Here is an 8,961-nt window from a genome sequence, read left to right as displayed (position 1 = left end):
AGGTACTAGAAGAGCATCCATCCATCAATTCTACTAACTGCTGAATCAACGCAGGCTGCTTCACATTTCTCACAATTGTATATGATTTTGACAGTACATATTCTGGAGGAAAGTGAGTATGAGCCTCATCTCACTTGTGCTGGAACAGTTATGGAGATGAGAGAAGTTGAACAACAATTAGTAATGCTAATTACTGTTAGTCCTGTTAGGGGTATGAATGAAAACATTACTTGCAATTTCAAATACCACACTGCTCTTGTGAAGTCTAGCTAGCATTTTAATAATACAGATTTATAATTAAGTTGCTATTTGATTGTAATGCACAAAAGGTACATTTCATGAAATGTACAGATGGTGTTTGTGCAGCTGACAATTATGCTGAATCCATAGGGTATTATGGATAGCTTACTCAGGCAGACCTATATCAAGATAGACTGTAGCCAGAAGATTTCATGTGGGGTGGTCTGTATTCCAGACATTCATGGGTATATGAATTAACATCCACTGACATCTTCTCAGTAGAAAGTCCATCTATCCTGGACTTTGATAACTTTATGGACCTGGATCAAGAAACCATGTTTTCTTCATGAGTCAAACATCTACCTGGAGACTGGTACTCAAACAGACATTTCTTTATAGTTAAACTACATGGAACAGGACTGTCACAAGGTGTCCTGGTCTGGTCAGGCATCATGATCTACGTACAGTATGCTTCGACCTCCAAATTTTTGAATGTATGCCCTTGACTAGAATGTAAAACAGAGATCAGATTTACTGAAAAAATGTATTTTCAGTATTGCCATCAGCCCCCCATTTCAATTTAGTAGATAATTACAACACACGCAATCACCCATACGGGTTGGTCAGTAAGATCACCCAACCTGAATCTCAAACATCAAGTCTGGGATGCTGTACAGAGCGAAGCTTCCAAACATCCAGCTCCCAGTTCAGCTCTGTTGAATAACTTCATTTGCAGCATGAGAAGATGCCCAAAGGCATAAAAGGCATGTGCACCAACCTTTATGTCTCTTGTTGACCTCCTTTCCTTTTCCTCTTTACATGTCTTATCACAGTTAAAGTTTCTACCACCCTACTTGGGTTTCTGGCAGACGTACCACTGCTGCATGATTAAAAAGGTTCTGCATCTGTTTGCGTATTCACAACATTAGCTACTCCCAAAGCTGTGTTCCTAATGGAATTGGGACACTAATGTGACACGCTAGCAGCCTAATCACCATGCAATGCACAAGTGGCAACCCACTGAAGCTAAGCGGGTGTGAGTCTGGCCTGTACTTGGATGGGAGACCTGCTGCGAAAGCTAAGGTTGCTGTTGGAAGAGGTGTTAGAGGGGCCAGTAGGGGGCACTCAACCCGCTGTCTATCTGGGTCCTAATGCCCCAGTAGTGACGGGGACACTATAGTGTAAAAAGGTGCCATCCCTCGTATGAGATGGAAAACCGAGGTCCTGCTCTCTGTGGTTTCAAGAGCATTTCTTGAAAAGAGTGGGGGGGTTACCCCAGCATCCTGGTCCAATTTCCCATTGGCCTTTACCAATCATGGCCTCCTAATAATCCCCATCTATGAGCTGGCTTCATCACTCTGTTCTCCTCCCCACTGAGAGCTGATGTGTGGTGTGCTCACTGGTGCACTATGGCTGCCGTCACATCAACCAGGTGTTACTGCACATTGGTGGTGGAGAGGAGTCCTGTAAAGTACTTTGAGTGGAGTGTCCAGAAAAGTGCTATGTAAGTGTAAGTATTATTACTAAATGACTGGTATGTCATCTGAACCTGTTAAATTGAACCTTTCTAAATATCTAGTCATTGTTCTGCGTTGCCCAGATGATGTGACGTTGGCAATTCACAATAAACAGTAAAGCACAAACTGAGGGCACATGGGGAAAAACAATGTGGAAATTGCATTTATAACAGGGAACAGGAGGCACTTCTTTATCCAAAGTGTAAAGTGTGGAACAAGCTACCCAGCCCTGTTGTTAAAGCCAATACACTGGTTTGTTTTAAGCAATGGCTGGGTGATATTCAATTCGCTACTGAATGAGTCAGATGGGCTGAATATCTCCCTTCCCTTTGTAACCTTTCTTATGTGCTCCATGTCATTCCCTGCTCCTGTTAACACTGGCTCTGACACCCCTCTCCCCTGTAATTGCCTGTAATGAAGAGCTGCACATACCAGTATATACATTCATTGCTACAGCTGTGAAGTGTTAATGTACAGAAAGACCCATATTTTTTTTAACTTTTTTGATCTCATAATCACTTTAAATCATTTAAATGTCTCTGACCCTTTTAACCATTCACAACCTTATCAATGGAGCATCAGTGTGGAGTAGTGCCTATTGCACCCTATTGTAAGATCCTTCACTCATACTACTCCAGTAAATTCCCCACTCTACACATGAGTACTTTCCAAGCTATCATTGCTAGCGAGTATGTGGTCCTAACTAACTTATCCATCCGTCCATTTTCTAAACCACTTTAACCCCAGCAAGCAACAGTCGCCAGATGGGATACACCCAGAACAGTACTCCAGTCCATCACAGGGTACAGACAGACACAAACAAGAACACACCAGGGCCAATTTTACAGAAACCAATTAACCTATTAGTAGGTCATTGGACTCTGGGGGGAAATCAAAGTATTCACAGGTAATCCATACAAATTTAGGGAGAACACTATGCAGATAGTACCCCAGGAAATGAACCCAGGTTGGCCCCAGCGCTGTGAGACAGTAATACTAAACTCTGCGCCGCATAATTAATTTATCTGGTTAAAGAAAATATTAACCATACACCTCACAAAGCATTCAAAATAGGGCAATATCTCTTAAAAACAACCATCCTGGTATCACTGCTTAATTAAGCCATGGGTATGTAATATATGTTTGGAGATACATCTAATCTTTAACAAATATTCACAGTTACATGATAGCGTTAAGTTTACAGTATGTACAGCAGAAGCAGAGGTAGTGTTAGCCAAACTGTCTGTATAACACCCTGCTTAGTTTATGCTTTAATCTGGTCACTAATTAACCTTAATTAATGACTCACTGTATGTGCACTTGGCCAAATTCACATTAAACTACATACTGTACATTGATGAAGACATTGCACATGATATTCACAATAAAGCATCAAAGGATCAAAGTTAGGTTTATCAAAGCACTCTGTCAATGACAAATACATCCCAAAAATACATCAGTCTTGTAATGTTCATTTATCTTAATGACTTTTTTTCTCCACCGCTGTGGGAGAATATCTAATTATCTGCTAATTATTTTTTATAACAGTCTTCTACATTATTGGAAAATCTGGCCAATACGTCTCACAGGGACAGATTTTCATACTGATTTGAAATGTAATTTTTTGCTAAAGCAGGCTGTCATGGTGGACTCATTCCAACAATGGTACATCAAGTTATCTTATAATGAATGCTTATACTTTGATAGATTTCCTTTGGTATTATAAAAGAGAAGTAAATTAAGAACACATAAAAGCATGTGTGAGAGGCATTTGGTTTTATAGGTCATTTCTTAAAGAATGGTACTTCTGATCTAAAGGGGAGAGTCCATCAAAATCAAATACACAAAGCAGACCCACAGACGGGCACAGAGGCAAATGCACAGAGCAGTTTCTTTGGTCTATCAAAGTGTTTCACAGATGAAAACTCATTCTCAGTGACTGTTATTTTGCTTCATAAGTTTTCCATCAAACTAATGTTTATTTAATTTCCCCAAATGCCAAATAGCATTTGAATAGCATTTGAATAACTAATTAATGCATTCCAAGTACCTCAAAACACATAATGTTCAAGACGTGCCTGATGCCACCCTAGAGGCAGAACAGCAAATCTCTTCTAATCTGCTTCAGGGAAAGTTAATCATAAACCTCACACACATTTTAAGCTTGTGTTTTGTGGGTTTTTTTCCTCTCAGAAAGCAGACTAGTTTTTAGTATGCAATTTCCCTCGTTTTTCTTCCAAGGTAACTATTGACACCTGCTGGTTTTACAAGAAAAGACTAATGTTTTAAATCCTTAAAGTTAAAATCTTCTACTTCAAATACTGAATTAAGTTTCGATAGATTTTCACAATTAATTCAAAAAGTTTCTGACAGTTTCTGATTTTATATACAGCTGGAATCACCTCCTGATGATCAACGAATCTTTTGTATGTTATGGTGTATCTGGTCCTACATATAGTCTTAATTGAGATGATAGAACTTACTTTTTTCACACAAATATAATGAATGCTGGCTGATTATTTTTAAAATAAATAATGGAAAATTAGATTTCTTGTGTGTTATTTGCCAAAACAGGTCAGTTTTATCTATTAGGACTTGTTGAGGACTAGGTGAAGGTCAAAACTTTTTAAGTTGAAGCAGTTTAGGTCTAAATTTGTTAAAACACAATATCTTAATTTGTACTTACTTTTTCACCATGCTGTAGATAAGATGTGTTGAACGTCCTTTGAACCATGTATAAAACACAAATACTTTATTAAGCAAATGTAAAAATGTGATGGGTTTTTATATAGAGAGAGTTGTGGCACTACATAGGCCAGATAAAGCGTATTCATGTTCAAAGATGTAGCGCTTTGTAGGCTGGTCAGAAAGCAAGTTCTTAAAATGACCACTATGAGTATCTCAACATCAAAGCCAGAGAATGAAGACAAGCTGATTCTGTCTACTGTACATTATTTATGGGGTCATATGAGCTGTTAAGCTCGTATTAATCTGCAAGCATGACAAAAATAATTGGCCCCCATATGGAACTCAGCATTCCACAAATGGGTTTCCGCACAAAGGAAAGTGCTACATACATTGAAACCCTTTCCTGGAAATAATACAGCCATCACACTGGATAGGAAAGAAGTCATGACATTACCTGTGAAATAATGATTAAAAAATCAGGTTATCCACTGTGGAAAAGCAGGGGGAATCAAAGTGAATGATACGATGGAGCTTGAATGTGTATTAAAGTCAAGTCCAGCAACTACATTTCAGGGTTCTGCATTTCATCAATATTAATCTTGCAAGGACATTTTTAGATCATTTGTATTATTGGGCTTGCTAGAATGAAATTAAAATAATTATCAGTAATAAGTTAGTACTAAAAATATGCTTTTCAAAAGGCATCACTTAAATCAAACAATAATATTAAAATAAGTTTATAATTACAGGTAAAGCAACAATTAGTCACAAATACACAGATTTCACATGTTCTGCAATGGGTATTTTATCATTACCCTATTGATGTCTGTCGGTATGAGATCTATATTAACAGTATAAATATGTAACTTATTCTAAGCTTTAGCTTTGCATTTAAAGGTATTGTACCCTCTGTGTTTCAAGCAGGACTTTTCATTCTCCAGGAAATGCATCATTGCCATCTTGTGGCTACTGGAACGTAAATGTAGAAATAAATTCCAAGTTTCTAAGAAGGACCAGCAACATTAATTTACAGACACATAAGTGCACATTTGTTCTGGTTTAGAAATAATAATGCCAGCCTTGGTTGAGCATATAAACTGAGACAAAATGCACATAATATAGATAGCCATATCACCCTGCAACTCACAACTGGCAACCCACTGAAGCTAAGCAGGTGTGAGCCTGGTCAGTACCTGGATGGGAGACCTCCTGGGAAAAACTAAGGTTGCTGCTGGAAGAGGTGTTAGTGGGGCCAACAGGGGGCGCTCACCCTGTGGTCCATGTGGGTCCTAATGCCCCAGTATAGTGATGGGGACACTATACCGTAAACAGGCGCCGTCCTTCGGATGAGACGTAAAACCGAGGTCCTGACTCTCTGTGGTCATTAAAAATCCCAGGGCGCTTCTCGAAAAGAGTAGGGGTGTAACCCCGGTGTCCTGGCCAAATTTCCAATTGGCCCTTCCCAATCATGGCCTCCTAATACTCCCCCTCTATGAATTGGCTACATTACTCTGCTCTCCTCCCCACTGATAGCTGATGTGTGGTGAGCGTTCTGGCGCACTATGGCTGCCGTCGCATCATCCAGGTGGATGCTACACATTGGTGGTGGTGGAGGGGAGTCCCCATTACCTGTAAAGCGCTTTGAGCGGAGTGTCCAGAAAAGCGCTATATAAGTGTAAGCAATTATTATTATTATTATAACGTGTTTAGTCAAAGCCTACTTAGATTTAGATCTTTGTGCAGCTGTTTTGTACTGTATAGTACTCATAGTGAATGGCCATGTCATCTTTTTGAAACTGATCCTTGATTTGTTTACTAAAAACTACTCCTTTCTACTTTTATATGATAAAGAAAAATCTTTCCAGTGTGAAACAGATGTTTTTCTCCTCACACTTTCTGGGTTCCTGAGAAATGTCCACTCAATACTGGTTGAAATAAAACACTTGCACAATTAAGAAACAATGTGAGTCAAACTGTGAGAAATTGTTCTTTGGCATTTTGTGGAAACATGTTAGAACAGCCTGTTTTCTTGATCTCTACATGATGCAAAAGAGTGCAATCACAATACTTTTCTACTAAAGGTTTTGACATTTTATCTTTCATTCATTCCTGAGTAAGTCTAAGAAATGATTGGCTCTCAGTGCAATTTCAGGACACATTTTAAGGAATCACTAGAGCAACAGTAAAGAGCACTGAGAATTGAAAATTCCCTTCATTCAAACTTTTAATATTATTGCAGCTGGTATCAAACTGTGGCATGGGGTACAGTATATTTCTCTCAGAAGGGGGCATCGGGCATCTAATTCATTTGATAACATTTACATATGCAGAAAAATACAGTACATTTAATTGTGTGTCTTTTCAAAAGGTTTCAATGAACCTTTAGGTTAAACAGAATTAAACATCACAAGGCTCCTAACACCAAGGGACAGATTTTGCCTTGAAAAATAATTACATAAAAAAGGAAATGTGACGAACACAGACAGCTGTACTACTATAACATTGCAAGTGCAGCGATGTAAGAGATGAGAGAATACCCCACCTCCAGTTGGTGGCAGACAAACTCAGCTGTTACTCTGCTCTGACCAGGCTGTAGAACTCTGCTTTGGAATGTTCCCCTTGTGTTGTAATATGTTTTGCTGAATGACTAAGACAATGTTCCTAACCACATAAGGAAAACGAGCAGACTGCCTTTCTTCAGTTAATATAACCTCACTTTCAAGACCTTGTATATCACATAAATCTTTTTAATGCACAACGCTTATAACCAAAATCAAAAGAACGAACTGACCACACAATACGTGTAGTTGTTTCACTAAGTCCACATTATGATGATAATTAAATTAATTTATATAGCACCTTTTATCCAAAAAGACCCCAAAGGATTTTACATTTAGGAGGTGGACCAACTTTATCCATCACAGAAGTGTAGCAAATAACTGGGTGAAAGCGAGTATGCACCTACAGCCCCTCTATAGTACAGATAAGGTGGAGAAGAGAAAAATTATTTCACTTATTGAATTAAGGGAGAACATTAGACAGGGCAGATTGCTGAAGTCCAGAGCACAATTCGGCAAGAACACTGGAGTTAACATGTTTACGCTCACTAACACTGCCATGGAAATAGGTCATGGGAATACAGAATATGTGGAATATGGAGTCATGGATTCAGGTTAAACACCTCTTACAAAAAATGGCCCCTTCTACAGCACAGTGTTCCCAGTACTGGGCTATTGGTTTTAAAATTTTGAGCCAGAGGTAAAAGTGGCACCTATTGGTTTATCAACATCAGTTACTGCAGAAACTTGGTTTTCCTTGACGATCTCCCATTCTACTACCGGCCAGACCCAGCCCTGCTTAGTTTCTGAGATCTCATCACTACGAAGTGATAAGGCAGCTCGCAAATGCTGCTACTTTAACTATCAGCTGCCATATCGCTCTGCAACTCACAACTGGCAACCCACTGAAGCTAAGCAGGTGTGAGCCCGGTCAGTACCTGGATGGGAGACCTCCTGGGAAAAACTAAGGTTGCTGCCGGAAGAGGTGTTAGTGGGGCCAGCAAGGGGTGCTCACCCTGCGGTCCATGTGGGTCCTAAAGCCCCAGTATAGAGACGGGGACACTATACTGTAAACAGGTGCCGTCCTTCAGAGGTGTTAGTGGGGCCAGCAAGGGGTGCTCACCCTGCGGTCCATGTGGGTCCTAAAGCCCCAGTATAGAGACGGGGACACTATACTGTAAACAGGCGCCGTCCTTCAGATGAGACATAAAACCAAGGTCCTGACTCTCTGTGGTCATGTGGATGATGCACATTGGCAGTTATGGAGGCGAGTCCTTGTTACCTGTAAAGAGCTTTGAGTGGAGTGTCCAGAAAAGTGCTATATAAGTGTAAGCAATTATTATTATTAACTATGTAATCACAAAATTATCACATAAAAACAAAAAGGCGAATTGAAAAAAAAAATCTTTGCGCTTTTAAGTGAAATGTACAATTACTCGAATTTACAAAGAAACAGCCATTCATTAAGTGAACACCATGCTAGGGTACCCTGTAATCGAAACCTGGAAATTTTATTATGGCTTTCAAAATGTAAATTAACTAGTGAAAAACCTCTAATTCCTGCTGGAAATTTGTCAATATCCATTATGTTCACGGACCCATCTTTCCTAAGCTCTCTCTTCTGCCAGAACAGTAATTGATTATCTGAGTTACTGTCAGACTACTATAGCTCTTCTTCCGTATTGACTGTGTATTTCATTGGGTGTTGAAAGACATGGATGATAATGAGCACCACAAAATTTCAGGGTCCCTATAATAGACCCTGAAAGCACACTGTCCTCTCTCCACTTGTGTCTAGTATCTGTCTTTATTTATAGTTGCATTAAATCCCTCAGGAATAAAAAGAAGCAAAGAAGAAAAACGGCTGTGATGTTGATGATGATAATATATTAACAACACAACAAATATATTACAACAACATCACTCTCCCCTCTCCAACAAAAAGTGCTGCTGATGTA

This window comes from Lepisosteus platostomus, chromosome 4 (genome assembly GCF_059453375.1).
Source record: "Lepisosteus platostomus isolate fLepPlt1 chromosome 4, fLepPlt1.hap1, whole genome shotgun sequence".
Taxonomy (NCBI): Eukaryota; Metazoa; Chordata; class Actinopteri; order Semionotiformes; family Lepisosteidae; genus Lepisosteus; species Lepisosteus platostomus.
The sequence above is the reverse complement of the archived record's forward strand: the minus strand, read 5'-3'. Positions refer to the sequence as shown.